Below are 26706 nucleotides of genomic sequence, written 5' to 3'. Positions count from 1 at the left end.
AGTGGAGGTTCAAAAGTAGAGGAAGAAGATAATCCAGGATGTATTTGCTTGTTGTTTTATCAATATAATACTATTATAAAATGGAAGAAAACTTTTCTTTGTCTTTACTTCTCTTTTATGTACTTAGATTGATGACTTGGTTGTCCGATGACATGGGGTAGACAACTATTCAGCATTCGCCTCATACTGGTTTGGGATTTGTGCCAAAGTGCCTTGCCCCTTGATCATGTAGGGCATTGTGCTCTATGCCAACTCCAATCTTTCTACAGATTTAGTGCTAGCATTACCTTGTGAATTTTGGGGCATTTATTACTTCACCAATTGGCACATCTTCCCTCTTGGATGATGCACGATCATTTAATGATGTAGTCCCCAAAATGGCATTTTGTCAAAAGGGGTGTCTGGAACACCTCTTTTCCTAGAGGGCATGATCTTCTGAGATTGTTTGATGTATGCCACCAGACCCTCAGACTAGGAGTTGAAGGGTTGCCATTTCTCTTGGACCTTCTATAAATAGTGGGGAGAAGTCTTGACTTATTGCCAAGGCTCATTTCTAGCCCTAGTGAAGATTCAAAAAGAATGCTGTCGATGTGGTTCCCTACTAGTGCTTGCCATAGTATGGAGTTCTCCCCTTCTCTTCGACGGTCTACAGAGTTCAAAAATGGGCGCAAGAGGCATCAGTTGGTGTCATCACTCCAGTTGTGAGGTCACGAGTGGGGTGGACTGCTGATGTTCAAATTATTCTAATATCAGACTGCTGACATTCTAATCATTCCAACATGGAGTGGTAATGCTTGACAATGAAGCAACCCATGTTAGCTGTTGGTTCCACTGAGAATCTCATGGTAGGTTTAGGGGCCTTCTATGCTTCGGGGCCTTTTGGAAGGCCATAGACCTTTCAGTTGTGCCTGCACCTCCCCCAAGATGTCTTCCTCAAGCTTTCGATTAAGGATTGTTCAGGAGATGGATGAGTCTAGTAGAGCTCATTCTATCCCTATGTTAGATTTTGATACCTCGAAATTCGACCTACAACAAAAAAGTCCATAGCAGCAAAGTCCAAGATGGAGGAGACCCACAGACACAGCCCATAGCCATGCACAGGCCTGCAGGCCCATAGACTCGGCTTGCGGGCACCCAGGCCCACTGGCACCCACGACTCACAGGCATGCACGGCCAACAAGTAGGTGCATGGCCAAAGTGCACAAGCGAATGGGACCTACAGCACATGTGGTTCAAAGTGTAGCCTTAGCATGCGTGGCCCAGGCATGCGAGTAGTGCAGTCTCCCACACGGTCCACCATGCGGTATAGGATACTGCTTCACATGGTCCATGCATGGTGAGTCAGTCCATTATTGCGGTTCATGCATGATATGGTGGTGTTTTGCACGATCAGACGGCTGCAGGTGCATGCAGGCTCGATCAAATGGTCTGAGGGGGTTCTGAGTGAAGTGAATTCAGTCAGGGGTAAAACGATAATTTTAAAACTTTTTCAAAATTACTATTTTACAGCAAAAAATATTAATTAATCTAATTAATTAATATATATTAACTCTACACAAAGATCTAAATATGACATATATAGCATGCATTTAAATTTAAAATTTTCTTATTCTCTACAGTAAATATTTTACTGTTATGTGTTCAGAACACATTACCTTCATGCAGGTAGTCGATCGCTGCAGTCTGATCATCGTCAGAAAGGTCTGATCATTGCAATACAGCCACATAGTATGTCTGGCCTCTGCAAATTATCCACACGAAGCTCCCGATCTGATCGGCTCCTCACGAATGCTAGTTCATCGCAGAATCCTTTCGACAACCGATGCTGATCGAACTCCTTCGATCGATGTTTGCTGACTCTTTGGATGCTCTGAATCATCAACAAAAGTGCTTGAGAGGTTGATGAAGCTCTCCCTAAAGTTTGGTGGGCTCACGACACTCGTAGCTCACCTTCTCACTTTCCAAACCCCAGGCAGAAACCCTAGGGTACTCACTGAAAATCCTGCGCCCACTTTTGTTTCTTTTCTTTTCTTTTCTCTCGAAAGTTTTTGAACTTCCAACTTACGCACAAGGCTTCCTCACACCCACTATTCTCTCTCAAAAAAATTCTATGCACACCCCACCTTCTCTTCTCTTTTAAAACAGTACAAGACGCGTCTTATCCGCATGAGAGGATAAAGATAGGTGGTTGCTCACTTGAATTCAAATCGAATTTGAATTCAAATGCAAACCAACCCATCCTTATCCACTCTGGGTGAGAGAAGAGAGGAGGCATGGGTTCTTTGTGCATGGAGAATTTACATGAGAAACTCTTTTTCATGTAGATTAAATGGCGCACAAGATAAGGTGGGTGGCGCATGGATTAGTTGCCCATTCAAATTCAAACATCCTTTGAATTTGAATGGCCAACAAACCAATCTTTATCTAGATAAATGGTGCACAAGGGAGGGCATGGGAAGGCCTCTGTATGGGAGAAAATTCATGAGAAGTTGTTTCTCATGAATTCAAATGGGCGCAGATAAGTGAGGTGGTACAGGGAGATGAGATCAAAGTGGTTTCAACCTAATTGAGCCAACCTAATCAAAATAGGTTAGGCACAATTAGACTAAGTTAAACCCAACTTAATTAAGCTTAATTAGACTCAATAAAATTCTAATCAAATCAAAAATTGACTAAGCCCAACCCCTGATCAGATCAGGGACCAAACCACCTTGGCGATTAGGTCAACACTTAACCTAATCGGGTCAAATCCAACTGAATCCAATTCAATTAGACTTGATCCAAAAATAATTACTCAATCAAATTAAATTAATTAGTGATCAAATTATTAATTAAATCTCTCATAAATATTGAGTCTAAATTCGATGGGCAATCGGGCATTAGAGTCCATCGATATGAAATTCTGATCAAAAAGTTCCAAACCAGTGGGACTCTTGACCCCGGTACCCAAAATGTGTGGAACTCATGATTAAAAAATTTTGATTCTCAATCATAGAGTTTCAGATATATAGGACTCAAAGTCCACTAGCATTAGGACTCTTCACCAGCCATCAGATCAGATAGGAACCTCTAATGTATGCGACCCTGCAGGTTCGAATCTAAGCTGGTAGCACAGGAACCAATTCCTGTACTAATCGAAGTGATCATGTAGCAATGGTACTCGACATCCGGATAGGTCGAATAGTCACAATCGCAATACTTAGAACCTACATGAATATGGTTATTATATAATTCATCCTTTTGACCCATGTGTTTAGGATGACTCAAGGTTAAACTGTCAACCCTGATTAGATCATTTGAATCGTGCTCAACCCTGATTAGTCCTGTGACTCCTCACTAAGACTACCCTGGCCAAGATTTTGCTAAATTTAAATACGACTGTACACAGCTCCTGAACTGGAGTGGTCAATTCCATCTTGACACACGCACCGATAAGTCAAGTACTTGACTACACCCAGCAGCGTTTCGTCACTGAATTAGAAATTCAGGTAGTCAGTGCCTAAGTGCAGTGAGTTGCTTGCAAGTCACCGTGGCGATCTCAGGTCGGAGGGACAGTTATACCCATATCCCATCGGAGCAAATCTTGACTATAGAAATAGCTCCAGAGTCGGTCACATTCAGTGTAGATGTACCCTTACATCTCACCTGTATGCCATACTAGTGTCTCCACACTCTTTGGTTAGGAGGACAACCAACCCATATGGCACACAATGACCTATACTTGATAAACATTATTGTCCTTGGTAACAACGTATCATTTGATCGCAAACAGGTTTAAGGACTAAACGACAAATCCTCCTTTGTCGAGTCCAAATAGTCCTAAGAACTTCACCACAACACAGGAGTTCATTAAAAGATGAAATAATTTATGATGAAAAATATTAAAATAATTTTTATTTATTTATAATTCATATACTAATATAAGAAAGAGCACAATCGTCAACAGGTTGACGATTGGCTTTGGGACACTATTCCCAACAATCTCCCACTTGGCCTAAAGCCAATCAGTGCAGTATCTAATACCCATCTTCGACTTGAAATCGTCGAACTCTTTCACCGCAATGGCTTTAGTGAATGGGTTGGCCAGGTTCTCCTTCCCGTCGATCTTCTGAAGGTCGACGTCACCTCGATCTATGATTTCTCGGATGAGATGGTAGCGGCACAGAATATGCTTCATCTGCTGGTGTGCCTTCGGTTCCTTTGCCTGAGCAATGGCTCCAGAGCTATCACAGTAGAGCAGAATTGGACCAACAAGAAAGGGTGCTACTCCGAGCTCGGTGATGAATTTTCTTAGCCACACCACTTCTTTGGCAGCATCTGATGCAGCGACATACTCTGCCTCATAAACTGAATCAGCTACTGTGTGCTACTTGAAACTCTTCCAGCAAACAGCCCCACCATTAAGGGTAAAAATAAATCCCGACACACTCTTGTTGTCATCGTGATCAGACTGAAAACTAGAGTCTGTAAATCCTATAAGTCTTAAGTCCGATTCACTATAAACAAGCCACTGGTCTTTAGTATTTCTTAAATACTTCAGGATGATTTTAACAACCTTTCAATGATTTTTTCCTGGATCGGATTAGTATCTACTCACTACCCCTAGTGAGTATGCCACATCTGGTCGTGTATATGTCATGGCATACATGATAGATCTCACTGCCGAAGCATATAGAATTCTACCCATACGCTCTCTCTCTTGAGGTGTTGTCGGATAATTCCTCTTCGAGAGAGAAATTCCATAGCCTATCGGTAGATAGCCTTTCTTGGAATTCTCCATACTAAACCTCTTCAGCATAGTATCAATGTACGTGGACTAGAATAAGCCAAGCAACCTTTTAGATCTATCCCTATAGATCCTCATCCCTAGGATGTAGGAAGCTTCTCTCAGATCCTTCATGAAGAACTGTGACGACAGCCAAATCTTTATTCTTTGTAATGCAGGGATATCATTTTCGATTAAGAGAATGTCATCCACATACAATACAAGAAATACCACTATTGGACCATTAGCCCACTTATAAATGCAGGGCTCTTCTCCGTTCTTAACGAAGCCATACATTTTGATCGTCCTATCGAAACGTATGTTCCAACTGCGGGATGCTTGCTTAAGTCCATAAATGGATCTCTGTAGCCTGCACACTTTAGACTCATCTGTGGATGTGAATCCTTCAGGTTGTATCATATACACCTCTTTGTCTAGCTCTCTGTTTAGGAAAGCTGTCTTCACATCTATCTGCCAGATTTTATAGTCCAGATGGGCAGCTATCGCAAGCATAATCCGAATAGATTTGAGCATTGTCACAGGAGAAAATGTCTCGTCATAGTCTATACCATAACGTTGACGATATCCCTTGGCAACCAGATGGGCTTTATAGGTTTTCACCTTTCCGTCTGCGCCCCTCTTCCTCTTGAAGACCCACTTACACCTTATGGATTTTACTCCTTCGGGTGGGTCAACCAATGTCCACACATCGTTGACCTTCATGGACTCCATTTCGGATTTCATGGCCTCTAGCCATTTCTCAGAGTCAGATCTCTGCATTGCATCCATGTAGGTGATCGGATCCTCATCATTTTTATCAAGTTCGACAGGATCGCCGTTCTGAACCAAGAAACCATAGTATCTGTCCGATTGACGTGGTACTCTACCAGACCGTCTTAAGGGTGCAGGAACAATGGGCTCCGGATCTGATCTAACCAAATTCGGTTCAGGTTCAGCAACTTGTGTCAGTTTTTTCACCTGTCGAACTTTCTTAAGTTCGACCTTAGAGGCAACAGTCCCTTCACCAAGGAACTCTTTTTTCAAAAAGATTACCTTAAGACTGACAAACACCTTTTGCTCATCAGCTAGAGAGAAATAATATCCTTTGGTCTCTTTTGGATATCCTATAAAATAACACTTGTCAGACCTAGGTCCAAGCTTGTCCGTAATTAAACGTTTAACATAAGCCGGACACCCCCAAACCCTATGGTACGAGAGTACTGACTTACGTCCTATTCATATCTCATATGGCGTTTTGGTTACAGACTTACTCGGAACCCTATTTAGAAGGTAACAAGCTGATTCGAGCGCATATCCCCAGAGGAAGATCGACAGACCAGCAAACTCCATCATGGATCGAACCATGTCCAATAAGGTCCGATTCCTCCTTTCAGACACACCATTATGCTGTGGTGTTCCAGGAAGAGTCCACTGAGAGAGAATCCCATTCTCTCCAAGATATGTCAGAAACTCATTGGAAAGATATTCATCTTCTCGATCAGATTGAAGAGTTTTAATACACTTCTCAGTTTATTTTTCTACCTCATTTTGGAATAGTTTGAACATTTCAAATGACTCCGACTTATGCTTCATTAAGTAGACATACCCATATGTCGATAGATCGTCTGTGAAGGTTATGAAGTAGAAATATCCACCTCTTGCACTTGAGCTCATGGGTCCACATACATCAGAATGTATCAGACCCAAGAGTTCACTGGCTCGCTCACCTTTTTCAGTAAAAGGTGACTTGGTCATCTTCTCAAGAAGACAGGACTCACAGGTTGAAAGTGATTCACAATCACCAACTTCAAGAATTTCTTCTTAAGCCAACCTGTTTATCCTGTTCTTATTGATATGACCTAGCCTACAGTGCCAAAGGTAGACTTCTGACACATTATCCATTCTAGGGTATTTACCAGAGGTTTGAACCACATTAACAGGCTGTGATAATAAGTAAATTTTATTATTTATTTATCCAACAAATATTGTAACACCATTCAAAATAATATTATAAATATTTTTTTTTATTAAAAATTTATAACTGTTCATGGCCAAAAGGCCTACAGAAATAATATTTAATAAAAACTTGGATAATAGTGACATTCACTCAGAATTACATTACGAAAATTGATTACAAGGTTCATGATTCCTAAAGCTAGAACTGAAACTTTGCTTCCATCTCCAACATTCAGGAACCTCTCGCCTTCATCAAATCTCCTACTGACCTACAGACCTGACATCGAATTACAGATATGATAAGGGCTTCCAATATCCAATACCCAGGCAGTAGTATCACAAATGTAAAAGTTGCAAGGTGTTATCATATAATTACCTTGCTTCTTCTTTGGCCTGTTCGGGTCCAGAGAGGCAATGTATAGAGGACAGTTCCTCTTTCAGTGCCCCTGCTTCTTGCAAAAGAAGCACTCCGTCTGGCTCTGGTCGGGTTTGCACTTCTTGGTCTGACCCTGTGCAGACGTTCCAGCATGCGGCTGCACCTTCTTATAATTTTTCTTCTTCTTGTTCTTCTTCCCTTTATTAAAGGGTCGACGACCAGAAGAAGACCCTCCCATAATATTCACTGACTTCTTATGGAGCTGGTGAACCTTCTCAAAGTTCTGCAGCAACCCCAATAAGCCATGGTAGTTCACTGCAGGCTTTGTCATCCAAAAATGAGTAAGGAAGGGGAGGAAGGATTTGGGCAAAGAATTAAGGATCGCATCCTTAGCAAGCTGCTCGTGCAAGGAAAAGCCTAGTTTACTTAGGCGCTCAATCATTTCGATCATATACAGTACATGATCTATGACTAAGGCCCCATCCCTCATCCGAGCATTGAAAATGGCACAACTAATTTTGTGCCTTTCAACGTCGTCAAGCGTGCCAAAGGAGTCATTCAACATTTGAAGCATCTCCTGTGGCTGGACATTCTCGAACCTATGGCTGAACTCATCATTCATTGTCGTCAGCATTATGCACTGAATGGTGGTGTGGTCGTTGAGCCACTTCTGATAAGTATCTCAGATCGTCCCTCTAGTATTCGGGGCTGGCTCCTAAGGTGCCAGATCCATTACTACATAAAGGATCCATTCATGCTCAAAAATGATTTTCAATTTTTGATACCAGCTATCGAAATTAGGTCCCATGAGCTTGTCATTATCTAATAATGACCGGAGCGACAGGGTAGTGGCCATAGCTACATAAAGAAAAACCAAACCATTATTAGTACATAAATTATTAATACTAAAGACTTGGACTTTAGTTTAAAGTTTCTCTCAGTATTTTTACAAACTGGTAGCCTCAACCTCTAATTCGAGGAATTACTTTAATTCCTTAGTGGGTACTAGAATCCACACAGACCACACACGAGCCCAACTTTGGTTGGTCAACCCATGTGCATCTATGGGTAGGTTCATAACCAGTTGTTTCTCTAAACAACTTCTAGTAATAGATTTTGCCCCAGAACCTAATCAGTAGGCTTTGGCCTCCACTGAAAAGATCTGGTTAGGTCCAACCATTAACATGACTTAATTTGGTGAATCGGACCAATAAATGATCAGGCCCGACTTTGGCCGGCCAACCTAACCACCATCAGAAAGACTCAACCAAATGATCATATTATGAATGATAATTCCATTAGTCAATAAGCACCAGGCCTTTGGGCCTCTAGTGATTATTAAACTAATAGACTCATTATCACTCACTTAATGGGAGGTTATGACTTAGTTATCAGTATAACTTAATCATTTTTAGGGACTTAATAATTTTTGAAGATTTTATTAAAGGATAGAAAAGAAAAAATTAACCAGCCAATTTCAATCCTTCCACTGACTTCACCAAGTCAGATTAAAAAAGATTTAATTAAAGCTGGCGTTAGGAGCACCTAAATCAGTCACACTGATTTACCTAATGACATGAGTGAGTCCTAATCACCAAGTGATCTAATCAAAACCTAACTCATCAGGTTGGCCAGGTAAGTGAGATCAGTGGTGAGGATATGCCATTAACTCGTCAGAGATTGAATCAATGCGAGTAGCTCCCACTTAAAAACCACTGGTCAGACTGCCGAACTTACCTTAGACACTAACCGGTTCATTAATTTTAATTTGATCAACTTAGTAAATAGGGTTCCACCGTATAGCCATGAATTAAGTCCATCTTGATCTAGTTAAAGACATGGACCCATTCAACTACAACTATTGGAGTTGAGTCTAGAGTATCCTTGACCTAATCTAATTCAACTTTTGATTAGATTTGATCAATTACTCTAATTTAGTCTATTTCTTTAAGCTAACCTTAGGTCTAACCTAATTATGGACCTAATCCATCTAACCCATTGATCCACAAGTTTATGCAATTATCTTAGGTCTTAATTTATAATTCTAGACCAATTAGACAACACTTAATTCTTTTAATTAAGTATTTGGACTGATGGGTCAGGGTTTGATATTTCGAAAATAATTTTTAAATTTCAAAGGTTTTATTTTTTGTTCACCAAATGTGTTGACTCATTTCACAAACTGATCAGCACATTTCATAAACAGTAATCCTATTGCTAATTACATAACAGAAAATAACTCAATCAAAATAAATCATGAATATTCCTTTAGATCTAATCTAACACATTCATGATAAATTTTATAATTAAATCTTTACAATAAAATCTTTTCGCTGCTTTGTCTGCATGGGATATAATCGCATCGGCACCCCTACCACCATAGGAGAACCCCATCGAATGGGAGGAGAGGGCCTTTAAACCCTTCTTTTCTCCTATGACCAGATGACCATGACAACCAACCCAATTAGACTACTTGCTACTTGGATCAAGTATATCTAAATATATCAATTTCAAAATTTCAATTTCAAATTTTAAATTTTAAATTTTGAATTTCAAATTTCAAATTTTAAATTTTTGAATTTCAAATTTTGAATTTCAAATTTAAAATTTTAAATAAATTTTAAATTTTAAATTTTAAATAAATTTTAAATTTTAAATAAATTTTAAATAAATTTTAAATTTCAAATTTCAAATTTTGAATTTTAAATTTTTGAATTTTGAATTTCGAATTTCAAATTTCAAAATTCTAATTTTGAATTTTGAATTTCAAATTTTTGAATTTTGAATTTTGAACAAATTTCAAAATTTAAATTTTAAATTTTAAATTTCAAATTTTAAATTTTAAATTTAAACTTTTAGATTACTACTTAATCTATGCATGCAAATGTATATTATATTTTAAAATCCACTCTGATACCATTTGAAGTGAATTCAGTACAGGGGTAAAACGATAATTTTAAATTTTTTTTAAAATTACTATTTTACAGTGAAAATATTAATTAATCTAATTAATTAATATGTATTAACCCTACATAAGGATCTAAATATAATATATATAGCATGCATTTAAATTTAAAATTTTAAATTCTCTACAGTAAATATTTTACTGTTATGTGTTCAGAACACATTACCTTCGTGCAGGTAGTCGATTGCTGCAGTCTGATCACTGTCGGAAAGATCTGATCATTACAATATAGTCACACAGTATGTCTGACCTCTATGGATCATCCACACGAAGCTCTCAATTTGATCGGCTCCTCACGAATGCTAGTTCGTCGCAGAACTCTTTCGACGGTCGATGCTGATCGAACTTCTTCGATCGATGTCTACCAACTCTTTAAATACTCTAAATCATTAGCAAAAGTGCTTGAGAGGTTGATGAAGCTCTCTCTAAAGTTTGGTGGGCTCACGATACTCGTAGCTCACCTTCTCACTTTTCGAACCCCGGGCAGAAACCCTAGGGTACTCACTGAAAACCCTATGCCCACTTTTGTTTCTTTTCTTTTCTTTTTTTCAGAAGTTTTTGAACTTCTAACTCACACACAAGGCTTCCTCACACCCACTATTCTCTCTCAAAAAAATTCTACGCACGCCCCACCTTCTCTTCTCTTTTAAAACAGTGCAAGATGTGTCTTATCCGTGTGAGAGGATAAAGATAGGTGGTTGCTCACTTGAATTCAAATTAAATTTGAATTCAAATGCAAACCAACCCATCCTTATCCACTCTGGGCAAGAGAAGAGAGGAGGTGTGGGTTCTTTGTGCGTGGAGAATTTACATGAGAAACTCTTTCTCATGTAGATTAAATGGCGCACAAGATAAGGTGGGTGGCGCATGGATTAGTTGCCCATTCAAATTCAAACATCCTTTGAATTTGAATGGCCAACAAACCAATCTTTATCCAAATAAATGGTGCACAAGGGAGGGCGTGGGAACGCTTCTGCATGGGAGAAAATTAATGAGAATTTGTTTCTCGTGAATTCAAATGGGCGCAGATAAGTGAGGTGGCGCAGGGAGATGAGGTCAAAGTGGTTTCAACCTAATTAAGCCAACCTAATCAAAATAAGTTAGGCACAATTAGACTAAGTTAAACCTAAATTAATTAGGCTTAATTAGGCTCAATAAAATCTTAATAAAATCAAAAATTGACTAAGCCAAATCTCTGATCAGATCAGGGACCAAACCACCTTGGCGATTAGGTTAACACTTCACCTAATCAGATCAAACCCAACTGAATCCAATTCAATTGGACTTGATCCAAAAATAATTACTCAATCAAATTGAGTTAATTAGTGATCAAATCACTAATTAAATCTCTCATAAATACTGAGTCCAAATCCGATGGGCAATCGGGCATCAGAGTCCATCGATATGAAACCCTGATCAAAAAGTCCCAAACCAGTGGGACTCTTGACCCCGGTACCCAAAATGTGTGGAACTCATGATTAGAGAATTTTGATTCTCGATCATAGAGTTTCATACATGTAGGACTCAAAGTCCACGAGTATTAGGACTCTTCACCAGCCATCAGATCAGATAGGAACCTCTAATATGTGTGACCCCACAGGTTCGAACCTAAGCCGGTAGCACAGGAACCAATTCCTGTACTAATCAAAGTGACCATCTAGCAATGGTACCCGATGTTCGGATAGGTTGAATAGTCGCAATCGCAATACTCAGAACCTACATGAATATGGTTATTGTATAATTCATCTTTTTGACCCTTGTGTTTAGGACGACTCAGGGTTAAACTGTCAACCCTGATTAGATCATTCGAATCATGCTCAACTCAATCAGTCCTGTGACTCCTCACTAGGACTACCCTGGCCAAGATTTTGCTAAATTAAAATACGACTGTACATAGCTCCTGAACTAGAGTGGTCAATCCCATCTTGACACACGCACTGATAAGTCAAGTACTTGACTACACCCAGCAGCCTTCCGTCACTGAATTAGAAATTCAGATAGTCCAGTGCCTAAGTGCAGTGAGTTGCTTGTAAGTCACCATGGCAGTCTCAGATCGGAGGGACAGTTATACCCATATCCCATCGAAGCAAATCTTGATAGTAGAAATAGCTCCGGAGTCAGTCACGTTCAGTGCAGATGTACCCTTATATCTCACCTGTATGTCATACCAGTGTCTCCACACTCCTTGGTTAAGAGGACAACCAACCCATAAGGCACACAACGACCTATACTTGATAAACGTTGTTGTCCTTGGTAACAATGTATCATTTGGTCGCGAACAGATTTAAGGACTAAACGACAAATCCTCCTTTATCGAGTCTAAATAGTCCTAAGGACTTCACCACAACACAGGAGTTCATTAGAAGATGAAACAATTTGTGATGAAAAATATCAAAATAATTTTTATTTATTTATAATTCATATACTAATACAAGAAAGAGCACAATCATCAATGGGCTGACGATTGGCTTTGGGACACTATTCCCAACACTGAGTCCTAATAGGAGTTGGTTTTAAGATTTTTTAAGGAGTTCGACAAACTATGGGTAGGTTTGTAGTGGCTTGGCATGAGCAGAGGACTAGAGAGCAAGCCTGAGGAGTTTAGGTAGCACCAGAGTATCTCCTTAGGAGGATTTGAGAGCATTGTAAGGGTTTCTTTTGTGCTTCTTGTTGAGAGAAAGATTGATGTATGAGAGTTGAGAGGGTGTGATCTCCTCTCATATTTATTCTTTCTTTCATAGTGAAGCTTGCATGTCCTATGAAGATAAGTCTTGGACTGATCGACGTATTTGATTGTGTCTTTATACATCTCTCTTTTTCTTTTCTATTGCAGTATCGATATTGTCACTAATAATTGCGATCATGGGCACAGGATCCGTATTCCACACTTGTGAGGGATCCTCCCAGCACCCCAAAAGCCCTTGGCTTGGCCCGACAAGGATGTCTCTTCGAGGTCAGATGTGGGGGGTTCGGCATCCCAGTGTCCTTGTACTTCAAGTCCACACATTCTATAATTGAGTTCTTGAGTCAGAGTCTTGTAATTCTAAGCTTCAAAGAAATAAAGAAAAAATCTACCTCAATTTCTCTTTATTTTGCTGTGGATGAATGCTTCTATAATATTGCAATCTGAGAGGTTGCTTCCCCGCAGGTTTTTCCACCTTGTCAAGCTTCTTTTGAGGACTCACCTTTCTTGGGTCAGTGAGGAGCTTATGAAGGCTTGGTGGTATGAAGTTGAAGGCTCTACCCTCCTACAAGTTCTCAAGCTTGGAGGAGCAAACTTTTGATCATTTGAGGCTTGAAAATCGAGGCTTCTGCTCTCCCTTGAGCGTTCGGACTCGAAGGGGGAAGAACCCTCGATTGGTTGAGGTTGATGTTCTATCTCTCTTTGGGCTTTGCAGGCTTGGGGAAGAAGATCTTTGGAGGCTCAGTTGTCCTTTGCTTTAGATTTTGGGAAGTATTGGAGTCAAAGTATGTTGCAATCTCTGAAGCTTGAGGCAGACAAGTATGGTGTTCTAGCCTGGGGCACACCACTTACCTAAGACTTTCTTGAGGTTCTTCAGCCTACGGGGGCTTATTCCTACCTAAGGCTTGAAGTCTTCTACCTTAGAGGCAAAATAATCAAGATTTTTAGGCATGATAACCCCACCTGAGATGTGTTGACTCACCCAAGGCTTCCAAGAGGTGTGGTGGCCTAGCCTTAGACATGAAGCTTTCTTAGGATTTTCCTGAGGTTTTCAACCAATGTGGGCTTACTCTTACATGAGGCTCGAAGTCTTCTACCTTAATAAGTTTCAAGCATGATGACCCAGTCTAGGGCATGTTGGCTCACCCAGGGCTTCCAAAAGGTGCAGTGGCTTGACCTGAGGTATGAAGCTTCCTCAGGATTTTCTTAAAATTTTTCAGTTGATGTGGGCTTACTCTTACCTAAGGCTCAAAGTCTTCTATCTTAGGAGGGAAGACAGTCATGATTTAAGGCATGATGACCTCACCTGGGATGTGTTGGCTCACTTAGGGCTTCCAAGAGGCATGGTGGCCAGCCTAGCTTGAGGTTTTACTTCTCTGGGTTGATGTCCTCGATAACATTTCTTTTGGTATAGAAAAATTAGAGATTTATTACAGAGTCAGCTTTTACGATGTAAATCTTACTAGTAGTAAGGTCGGAGATTTGTAGAATTTCAGGTTCAGGATAGTGGTATCCCATCTAACTGCTCCAAATGATAGATTCTGATGTGTATTATCTTGATAACACAATGCGGTCCTTCCCAATTAGGTGAGAGCTTTTCTTGTTTAGTGGGTTGGTTGACCTCATTCCTCTTGTGTACTAGGTCTCTAGATCAGAAATGCTTCTCTTTTACTTTGGTATTGTAGTAGCGTGTGATGTGTTGTCGATACATCACCATTTAGACCCATGCCTTCTCCCAAACTTCTAAAAGATCTAGGTTTGTCCATAAATCTTCTGAATTCCTTTACATGTTCAAGGTCTCTACCTAATATGAGGGTAGGTCTATCTCCACAAGGATAACTTCCTCAATTCCAAAGATGAGGTTGAATGGTCTTTCACCTATCAGAAGCCGGTGTGTAGTGTGGTAGGCCCAAAGAATACTATATAGTTTGTCCACTCATAGTCTCTTAGCATTGTCCAGCCATCCTCAAGCTTTGGAGGATGGGCTTATTGGTTACTTCAGCTTTTTTGTTAGGCAGGGGTATGCGATGGAGGTGAAGCAATGGTTGATGTAGAGCTCTTGATAAAACTCGCAGAAGGAAGCATTGTCAAACTATCGGTCTTTGTCAGTTATGATAATCTGAAGTGATGGATAATATTTTTTTTAGGTGAAGTTGCAGATGTTCTTTTTAGTGATTCAGATGAGTGGTTTAGCTTCGATCCACTTAGTGAAGTAGTCAATTATCATTATGAGAAACTTTCTTTACCCAATGGCTTATGAAAAAGGATGAAAGATATCGATCCTCCACTGAGTTAATAGTTAGGGAGAACTAATTGAAGAGAGGAGAACCACTGGCAGATGTTGAATGCTTGAGTGCCGCTTATCAGAGATCTGATATTACTTATTATAGTAGAAAAAAAGAAGAAATAAAAGAGACACATAATCAAATATGTGGATCAGCCCAAGGCTTACCTCTATGGGGCATGCAAGATTCACAATAAGAAAAAAAATAAGTACAAGAGGAGATCACACCCTCTCAACTCTCATACACAAATCTCTCTCATCGAGAAATACTCATCCTCACAAAAGCTCTCACAAAATCTCTTTAGGAGACCCTCTCACAGGCATGCCAAGCCAGGGTCCTCAATACCCATGGATGCTTTCTGTGATGCTCTCAGTCGCTACATCATGCTACAGCCTCTGTCCTTACACTCATGGCTACTTCCATGATCATTCTGGGATTCTCTCGATTGGTCTACCTACTGCTCATGTCAAGCCACTTCTTAGTTACTTCTGTTGATCCCCTAGACACTCTCAGCCACTCACGATCTCTCTCAGATCCATGCTAAGAGGTGCTTAGATGTGTTCTGATCTCCACAGGCTGTTAGGCCTCCTTTATAGAGCCAGAAACCCAATTTAGATTGAAATCCTCCTTTCAAAAGGACTCAACACCCTTTTTGACTGTTGGATATTCCTCATAAAGCCTCTTGAGCCATTCGATCGCACTTGATCATGCCTGCGCACATTGCTTGTCATCCAATCGCGATCGCGAACCCTTCTGGAGACTTTCGTGCACTATAATTTTTTATGTGTAGACCGTGGTGGTTGATGATAGACACATGGACTGCGATGTTTCCCATGGTCCACCATAGACCATGTCACCTATTCGCACACAGGGCTGCACCGCATGCCGCATCCCACATGCCTAGACCATGTGCCCACACGCATCTTGTGCCGCACGCCTGCCTGGGCCTAGCACCTGCATGTCCATGCATTGGCCTAGCATGCAGCAGGCCCCGCTGGGCCATGCACGCTACAGGCCACGCACCTAGCCATGCACATTGCAGCTGGTCGGGCTGCATGCTGCAGGCCCCTCGAGCCATGCACTGCAGGCCTTCAAGCCATATTTTCAGGCTCCTCGCATCTGGGTTTTTTTGTATCTGAGCTTCTCTCCTACTATAGATCAAATTCATGGTGTCAAATTTCAACAATCTCCATCTCAACTCGACATTCGACCTCTATCTGACTTTGAAAGCTTTTGGATCTTCTCGCCCTATGTCCTAGGGCATACGCCTGCTACTCATGGATGGACAAACATAGGAGTCAAGCCAGGTCACTCGATTTCATCTCCATCCTGCATGATCTGAGATCTGCTTGGGATAGCCTCTTGGCGATATCGCATATCATCCTTCTAAGTTTCTCATCTCATGCCCGATTCATCTCTACCTAGAGCTCCACCTCACACTGGGCTCCCACTAGTATCCTCCATGATAGATGGCTTCTCTTTGTACAAAAGAGTATCGATCAATCCTTCACGATTGATCTCCACTTTGATTGCACCTGATATCTCCATATTCTTCAATCTTGATCAATACTATCACAACTTGCACTCTGGTATCATCCGGCTCTGATACCAATTGCACACTCCGATACCAACATGGCTCTAATACCACTTATCGAATATCTGGTACCACTTGCTGCAGTAGAAAGAAAGAAAAAATAAAAGAGACGGATAATCAAATATGTGGATCAGCCTAAGGCTTATCTCCACGGAGCATGCAAGCTTCACTATAAGAAAAAAAATAAGTATAAGAGGAGATCATACTCTCTTAACTCTCATACACAAACCTCTCTCGACAAGAAGTACTCATCCTCACAAAAGCTCTCACAAAATCTCTGAAGGAGATTCTCTAATAGGTTGCCAAGCCAAGATCCTCGATGCTCCTGGATGCTTCCTATAATGCTCTCAGCCGCTACATCAGGCCACAACCTTTGTCTCTATACTCACAGCCACTCCTATGACCGTTTCAGGACACTCTCGACTGGTTTACCTACTACTCATGCCAAGCCACTCCTCAGTCATTGCTATTGATGCCCTAGACGTTCTCAGCCGCTCACGATCAATCTCTCTCAGACCCTCATTGAGAGGTGCTGAGATGCTCTCTGATCTCTACAGGCTATCAGGCCTCCTCTATAGAGCTAGAAATTCAATCTGGATCGAAATTCTCCCTTCAAAAGCACTCAACAGCCTTTCTGATCGTTGAATCTTCACTGCAGAGCCTCCTGAGCCATCCAATCGTGTCTGATCATGCCCACGCATGTTGCCCACCATCCAATCGTGATTGCGAGCCCTCCTGGCTACTAGATCATGCAAAAGACTTCTATGCATCATAATTTTTTGCATGTAGATCGTGGCAGTCCACGATGGATGCATAGTCCGCAGTGGTCCCTGGTGGATGCATGGACCGTGATTTTTCCCATGGTCCGTCGTGGACCGCATCACCTATTTGGGCACAGGGCCGTGTTGCATGGCATGCGCTTGGATCGCATGCCTGCCTGGGCCCAATGCCTATGTGCCTGCATGGAACGCATGTCCGTGCGCCCATGTGCTGGCCCAGCACGCAGCAGGCCCTACTGGACTGTGTGTGTTGTAGGCCGTGCACATGGGCCACATGAGCTGTAGCTGGCCTGGGCCATGCACTACAAGCCCCTCGAGCCATGCACTGCAACCCCCCGAGCTGGTGCTGGAAGCCTTTCGGGCCGTGCGCTGCTGGCCTGGGCCACATTTTTAGACTTCTCACATCTGGGTTTCTCTGCATGTGGGCTTCTCTCCTGCTGTGGGTAAAATTCTAGATGCTAAATTCCAACATCGCTAGTACTGATCGCAGCACTTCATGAACTCGATAGCATCTTCATGAATATTAGGCTAGTAGTACCCTTGCTATACAACCTTGTAGGCTAAGACCCTATCTCCCCAGTGATTACTATAGATGCCTTCATGGGCCTCCCACAAGGCATATTCTGACTCAGAGGATTAGAGACAATGAAGGAGGGGCATGAAGTAGGATCGCCTATAGACTTTTTCCTCGAGCATCATGTATTGCAGGAACTTAACTTGGATCCCTTGAGCTTTGGCTCGGTCCTCTAGTAATGACCCCTCTTGCAAGTACCTAATTAGTAGGTCTTATCCAACTGGGCTCGATGTTAGGCTTTTTGAGGATCTCTAAGTAGGTTGCCTTTCAGATGTTGGCAAACTCTAAGGTTGCCAGTTTTCATAGCACATCCACCTGGGCATTCTCCATCCTAGGGATCTATAAAATTTTGAATTTGTCGAAAGAAGAGATGATCTCTCATATTTTCTACAGGTATTTCTCCATGGAGAGTGACTTGCTTCATATTCTTCTCGAACTTGACGAACCATTGGTTGAGAGTCATTGAAGGCTTGGAGATGTGGGATCTTGAGCTCCCGAGCAGGTCTTAACCTGGCTTGGAGTGCTTTGTATTCCACCTCATTATTTGAGGTTTTAAAATTGAAATAGAGAGCTTGCTCCATTACGATACCGTCAGGTCTAGTGAGAATCAATCCGGCCCTAGCCCCTCTAGTGTTAGATGATCCCTCAATCTATAGCATCTATAGGACTGCAAGCACTGAGGCAAAAGATTTTGAAGGGAACTTGATTTTTTTAGAAGTGTATACTCTATGAGAAAATCAACCAGAACTTGGGCTTTGATGGATGGTCGGGGTCGATAGTTAATGTCAAATTCTTTGAGCTCCATAGCCCACTGGGTCAATCTTCCTGAAACATCGAGCTTCTACAAGACTTGCCTTAGAGATTGATCAGTCAGCATGGTGATGGAGTATGCTTGAAATTAGGGTCAGAGACTTTACACCAAGATCACTAAAGCATAGACGATCTTCTCCACCTTAGGATATCTAATCTCTGCACCCTACTTGCATAGTAGATAGGTTTTTGCACTCCCTCTACCTCCCGAACGAAAATCAAGCTTATGGCTATGGGGTAGATGGCGAGGTATAGAAACAACATCTCTCTAGCAGAGGTCTGGTCAGGAATGGGGCCAAAACAAGGCACTCTTGAAGCTGATCGAGGGTGGTCTGGCACTCTACTAACCATTGAAAATTCTTGATCTGCTTAAGAGCCTAGAAGAATGGGAGGCACATCTCTATCGACCTCGCCATGAATTTATTTAGTGTAGCGACTTGTCTCATGAGGTATTGTATTTCTTTCTGAGTCCTCGCAGGTGACATCTCCTTGACGGCCTAGATTTTCACCGAGCTTTCTTTGATTCCACGGTGGGTGACTATGAAACTAAGGAACTTCCCCAAGGCTACCACACTTGCTTGAGTTAAGCCTCATGTGATAGTTCCTTAGGGTTTGGAAGGTTTTCTTGAGGTTTGAAATATGCTGCTCTACTTGGTGGCTTTTCACCACCATGTCATCCATGTAGACCTCCATATTGCAATCAATCTAATCTTTGAAGATCTTGTTGATGAGGCACTGGTAGGTGTTACCAGTATTCTTCAAATCGAAAGGCATAACTTTGCAGTAGTATAGCCCCTATTCTATGATGAGGATGTCTTTGATCTTCTCATCCTTGAGTGCCATCTAGATTTGATTATGTCCAAAGAAGGTGTCTATGAAGCTAAGCATGTAGTACCCTGTGGTGGCATCGATGAGCTGATCTATCTTGAATAAAGAAAAATTATCTTTTGGATAAACTTTATTTAAATTAGTGAAGTTGATACATACCCGTCACTTGTCATTCACTTTCTTGATGAGGACCATGTTCGCCAGCCACTTAGGATAATCCACCTCATGAATGAAAACCAACAACCAGGAGCTTGTCCACCTCATAGTTAATGGCTTGTTGGCACTCAAAGGTGAAACTCCACTTCTTCTGCCGTATAGGTCAATGCAATAGGTCAACATGTAGATGGGGCACCATGACCTCAGGATTGACCCCAGGCATGTCTTCAACTGACGATGTGAAGATGATGGTGTTGGCTCATAAGAAGTCTAGGAGCCTTGGCATGGGACACTTCATCCTGCTTTGATCCAATCGAACCATCTTACTTGGGTCCGATTCATGCATGGGGACCGAAATGAGTTGCTCGGTCAGCTTTCTATGCTGTCGCCTTCCTTCATCACCAATGTTGAACCCTTTAATTTGCAAGGCTTCCTTGGGATTCTTCCCTTTAGGGGAGGCAACATAGTAATGCTTGACTAGGGCCTGATCATCCCAGAGTTTGCCTACACCATGGGTGATAGAAAACTTGACCAGCAAGTAGTAAGTTGAAGTGATGGCTTAGAGGGCATTTAGGCTAGGCCTTTTGAGAATTGTATCATAAGTCGAGGCAACCTTCACAGCTAGAAAGTCAATCATGATCGTGGCTTTTCTCGGGGCTTGGTCTGCAATCACGGGCAAGGCCACAACACCTCTGACAAGGATAGATCTCTTGAGAAACTAACTAAAGGATAGTTGATCTTTTGGAATTGATTCACAAGTAGATTCATCTTATAAAAAGCATCATAGAATAAGATGTCTGCAGAGCTTCTATTATCTACTAAAATTTTTTTTATATCATAATTTACAATAGTTATGGAAACAACTATAGTATTATTATAAGGGGTCTGGATGCCTCCAGCATCGATGTCCGAAAAGGAGATAATGTCATCCGACCTCTGCTGCTTTGGTGGAGGGGCCCTAGCTTGGGTCATATGGGTATAGGCCTTCCTTGTAGATGAGCTCTCACCTCTAGTTGTAGGTCCACTAGTGATGGTGTGGATGACCTTGATGATGGGTCAGCCATCAACCGAAGGCTCGAGCGCAGGTTGAGACTCATAGCTCAAGGGCTCGACATCCTTTGGATGATTGACAAAGTTTCATAGGTAGTCTCACTGGTTGAGGGCCTCTATCACCCTCTTAAGGTAGTAGCAATCTTCTGTCATGACTGTAATTTTTATGGAAATGACAATACTTCGATTGGTCAGTCGAGATTGAGTTCACTGGCTCATCTTCTCAAGCCATTAGAGGATGTCCCAGTTCTTTATTTCTATCAGAATTTGCATTAATTTGGGATGTATTTAAAGATGTGAATTCCTTGAGTTGCTGAGGTCTCCGAGAGCAATGAGTGGCTTCCTATCGGGCTTCTACTTTTTTGATTAGGGAGTTGTGTGATCCTCCCTAGCCTTCTTCTAGTCTGACTTCTTTCTTTGCTCACTACAACAAAAATGACTATTAGTGATATTTTTAAGTACCGCTATAGATCAGAAAAAATATCGTAAATATCTTTAGCAGTATTTTTATAGCATTTTCTTATGTGCTATCTTAAGATTGTGTCGGTATTTAATTATCGATATTTTTAAGAAATATCAATAAAAATTTTTATTTTAATGAAATATGTAAGTGTCTTTAAATTTTTAATGCAAATATTTTTTATATATCGATAAAATTTATCAAAAAATAAATTAAAATTAATACAAAAGTAGGATTTGAACCAATAATCTTTTATTTGAATAACAAACTCTTAACAACCAACCTATAACTTATACTATTAATATATGAGTATAGTTTATTTAACTTATTAACATACATTCACGTTATTAAATAAGTAATATTAAGAATATATATGTATAATAATATATTTTATGAGATCGATATAATTAAATCAAACTCTATATAAAATTAATAATTTAAAATTTAGTGATAATTTTTTTAAAATCTTATAAATTAGGATATTATTTATCGACATATTTATTAATATCATAAAATATAAATTTATAATGGTATTTATAATAAAATATTATAAAATATAAATTTATAATGATATTTATAATAAAATATCATAAAATATAATTTCATAGTGATATTTATGATAAAATATTATTAATAAAAAAATATTTATTGAAAGATAGCAGTATTTTTATCAAAATGTAGTAAAAAATATTAGCCATATATAACAAGAAATACCATAAGTAATTTGCTACTAAAAATTATTTTTGTTGTAGTGGCTTCTCCACCATCTCTTTTTCGTCGGTGATGTATTTATCAGCTCGAGTGAGGAGTTCGAAGAAGTCACGAAGAAACATTTTGAGAGGGAGAAGCAGAAACTTGTTGTCTGCAGCCCTTTCTTAAGGGCCAACTGTTGGGTAGATGTCTGATCAGGACACCACCTCTCAAGATCTTTTCGGTACTGCACGATACAGTAGAAAAAAAAAATAATCAAAATATGTGGATCAGACACAAAAGGACTCGCCTCCACGGGGCATGCAAACTTCACTATGAAAAAAATTTACAAGAGGAGATCTCACCCTCAACCTTCATACACCCAATTTCTCTCTTATAGAAAGTTCTCCTCACAAAAGCTCTCTCTTTTGGAAGACCCTCCTGAAACCCTAAAGCGATCGCTGTCCAAGAGTCCTGCTCCTTCTCTCCATGGCATCCACACGTCACCTCCTTCATGGCTTCTCTACTTTTCTGCAGCTGATAGAGCCGTCTGTGAGAAATACTATTCACAGATGCTCACAGGCGGTGAAAACCAAACCACATGCCTGTTTCACTTGATCAGGGCCTTTTATAAGGCTTAAACCAATTAGATTAGGTTTAACACTCTTAATCAAGCCCAAAATCCTTCCCAAGCCATTGGATCATCACGGCAAGCCACCAGAGCTGTTCGATCATGATCGATCCATGGAATAGTGCCATGGACCATGCGAAACGTATGGAAAATGCCCATGCGATGGGTCATGGACCACCCGATCCACAGTGGACCGAGGTATAGGCCCCAGGCACAGCGCCTGGGCCTGGGCCGGGCCGCACCCTGCATGCTTGGCCCGCATGCTGTCGTGCACTGGGTGACATCCCGCCTCCTGCGGCTGCATCGCCGTCACTCCGTCGGCCTGCTGCCGGCCACCGACAATCCTCCATCGCTTCGGGTTTCGTGCAAGCTTCAAAAGCATATATCTCGGCCATTCGGACTCTGTTTGAGGTGTTCTTGGTCTCATTGGACTCTGCTTTTCATCGCAAATCTCACTGTGGGCTCAATGTGAACCAAATTGCGAGGTATCAAATTTTAACAATCTCCTCTTTGACTCGATATTCGACCTCCTCCTAACTTTGAGAGCTTCTGGATCTCTTTGCCCCCATGCCCTGGGGCAATCGCCTACTGATCGTGGATGAAAAAATATGAGAGTCAAGCCAGGCCGCTTGATCCCATCTCCATCGTATGCTGTCCTTCTCCTAACCTGAGACCTACTCGGGACATCATCCTACGGCATTAAGAATCTCACCTTGCGACATCATCTCTCATCCTCCCGAGTCTTCTATTTCGTGTCTGATCCACCTCCACCTAGAGCTCCACCTCGGTCTGGGCTCCACCTGACTCCTGAAGCTCCACCTCATATTGAGCTCCCTGTCAGGTAATAATATCCTCTGCTCTCCTTCTTTCCCTCCAGTACAATCCTATCACCGCATAGCACTCTCAGGATTCCTCCACTAGCTATCGTCTTGTAGCCTCTCGAATCCAGTCTGCTAAGTGAGATAACATTCTGTCTGAAATCGGATATGTATCGGACCTCCCTCAATCTTCTCATTACACCATCATGTGTCCTCCAGCTGACCATCCCAATACCTCTGATCGCATAGTTTGATCCATCCGGTAGATATATAGTGCCCTCACTGTTCTTCAAAGAGTCAAACTACTTCTCTCTGCAACATACATGATGGGTGCATACAGAATCTAATATCCACCGCTGAAAAGAAGTAGATATCTCATTAGATATCTTCAGGACATCTCTATCTGAATTACTGCTGGCCATCGTCACAACAGCCATCATCCAATTTTTGACTTAGACCGCCCTCATCGCGATCTTCTGTAGCTCCGTCTACCACCTCCTGCTCCTCCAGAAGACACAAAAATTGAGCTATCGCCATCTGAGCTCAAAGCTGGATTCTCCCTCCTGAGAACCTCATTCTGGAGTATCATCACGGTGATCTTGTCCATCTTAATGGTACTCTTCCCCACTAGAAAAGCAGTCACCAAGGACTCATACAAAGGGAGAAGCGACGCTAGCAAAACCAGCACCTTGGTCTTCTCCTTAACATTCTCACCAACACTGAGGAGGTCAGTGAGGATCTTCTGGAAGTGGCTTAGATGCTCCTACATGCTCTGTTCCTCGGCCATTCGCAGTTGGTAAAGCTACCTCCAGAGGAAAAGAGTGTGGGTGAGAGACTTCATCATGTACAACTCCTCGAGCTTCGACCACAGCACCGTCGAAAAAATCTCGCTCAGCACGTGGATCACTACTTCATCTGCAAGATATATGCGGATGGTACTCACCACCTGCATCTGTAACCATTTTTAATCTCGCACCTCCATAGTGGTTGGCTTCTCCTCGCACAAGAGAATATCGATCAATCCTTGTTGGATGAGCATGTCCTTCACCCTTGCCTGTCATAAGAAAAAATTACTCTTTCCGTCAAACTTGTTGATCTCCATCTTCAGTTTTGCTCACCACTGCTGCAATCTGCGTCCTTATACCATCTCGCTCTGATACCACTTGTTGGGTGAATGTCTGGCCAAGACACCACCTCCCAAGATCTTTTCAGTACTATGCGATGCAGTAGGAAGAAAGAAGAAATAAAAATAATCAAAATATGTGGATCAACCACAAAAGAGCTCGCCTCCATGGGGCATGCAAACTTCACTATGAAAAAAAAATTTTACAAGAGAAGATCTCATCCTCAACCCTCGTACATCCAATTTCTCTCTAACAAAAAATTTTTTTCACAAAAGCTCTTTCTCTTAGAAGACTCCCCTAAACCCTTGAAGCGACCGCTATCCGCTATCCAAGATCCCTGCTCCTTCTCTCCACAGCATCCACGCGTCACCTACTTCACGGCTTCTCTACTTTCCTGCAGCTGATAGAGCCGTGTGTGAGAAATACTATTCATGGGAGCTCACAGGTGGCGAAAACCAAACCACCCACCTGTTTCACTTGATCAAGGCCTTTTATAAGGCTTAAACCAAATTAGATAAGGTTTAACGCTTTTAATCAAGCCCAAAATCCTTCCCAAGCCATTGGATCATCACCGCAAGCCACTAGAGCTATCCGATCATGATCGATCCATGGAATAGTATCGTGGACCGCACGAAACACATGAAAAACACCCACACGGTTCACGTGTTGGGCCGTGGACCATCTGGTCTATGGTGGATCGAGGTATAGGTCCCAGGCGTAGTGCTTGGGCTTGGCCGGCCCGCGTGCGTAGGCATGGGCTGCACCCACATCGGGAGCCTGGGCCCGGGCTGCGCCCTGCACGCACGTGCCTGGGCCGGGCCGTACGCCCACACCTGGGCTATGCACCTGCACCGGGCTACGCCCTGCGTGCCTTGCCCGTGCGCTTCCGCATGCTGAGCAGTGTCCTTGCACCTCAAGTTCCATGCAAGCTTCAAAAGCACGTATCTCGGCCATCCAGATTCTGTTTGAGGTGATCTTGATCTCGTTGGACTTCATTTTTTATCGCGAACCTTGCTGTGGGCTCAATGTAGATCGAAGCTTGAGGTATCAAATCCTAACAATCTCTATCTCGACTCGATATTCGATCTCCTCCTAACTCTGAGAGCTTCTGGATCTCCTTTCCCCATGCCCTGGGGTAATCGTCTGCTGATCATTGATGGACAAACATGGAAGTCGAGTCAGACCACTCGATCTTATCTCCATTGTATGCTGTGCTCTTCCTGACCTGAGACCTACTCGGGGCATCATCCTGCGGTAATAGGAATCTCACCTTGCAACGTCGCCTCTCGTCCTTCCGAGTCTTCTGTCTCGTGCCCGATCCACCTCCACCTAAAGCTCCACCTCGTTCAGGGCTCCACCTTGCTCCTGAAGCTCCACCTCGCACTGGACTCCCTGCCAAGTAATAATATCTTCTGCTCCCCTTCTTTCCCTTCAGCATAATCCTATCACCGCGTAGCACCCTCAGGATTCCTCTACCAGCTACCATCCTATAGCCTCTTGAATTCAGTCTGCTAAGTGAGATAAGATTCTGTCTGAAATTGAATATGTATCGGACCTCTCCTAATCTCCTCACTGCACCATCTTGTGTCCTCCAGCTAACCGTCCCAATGCCTCTGATCGTACAGCTCGATCCATCTGACAGATATACAGTGCCCTCACTATTCTCCAGAGAGTCAAACTGCTCCTCTCTACAATATACATGATGGGTGCATGCAGAATCTAATATCCACTGTTGGAAAGAAGTAGATACCTCATCAGATATCTCCAAGATATCTCCATCTGAATCGCTGCTGGCCGTCACCACAGCAGCCACCATCTGATTTTTAAGTTGAGGGCAATCTCTAGCTAGATGTCCCAACTCCTCACACAGGTAACACCTGATTTTGCTCAAGTCCCTCCTGGACATGGACCGCCCTCGTCGCGATCTCCTATCGCTCCATCTATCACCTCTTGCTCCTCCAGAAGCCACCAAAGCTGAGCTACCGCCACCTGAGCTCGAAACTGGATTCTCCCTCTTGAGAATCTTGTTCTGAAGTATCACCATGGTGACCTCATCCATCTTGATGGTGCTCTTCCCTACTAGAAGAGCAGTCACCAAGGACTCATACGAAGGGAGAAGCGATGCTAGTAAAATCAGCGCTCTAGTCTTCTCCTTAACATTC

This window comes from Elaeis guineensis, chromosome 7 (assembly GCF_000442705.2).
Source record: "Elaeis guineensis isolate ETL-2024a chromosome 7, EG11, whole genome shotgun sequence".
In the NCBI taxonomy this organism is placed as follows: Eukaryota; Viridiplantae; Streptophyta; class Magnoliopsida; order Arecales; family Arecaceae; genus Elaeis; species Elaeis guineensis.
Note: the sequence above shows the minus strand (reverse complement) of the source record.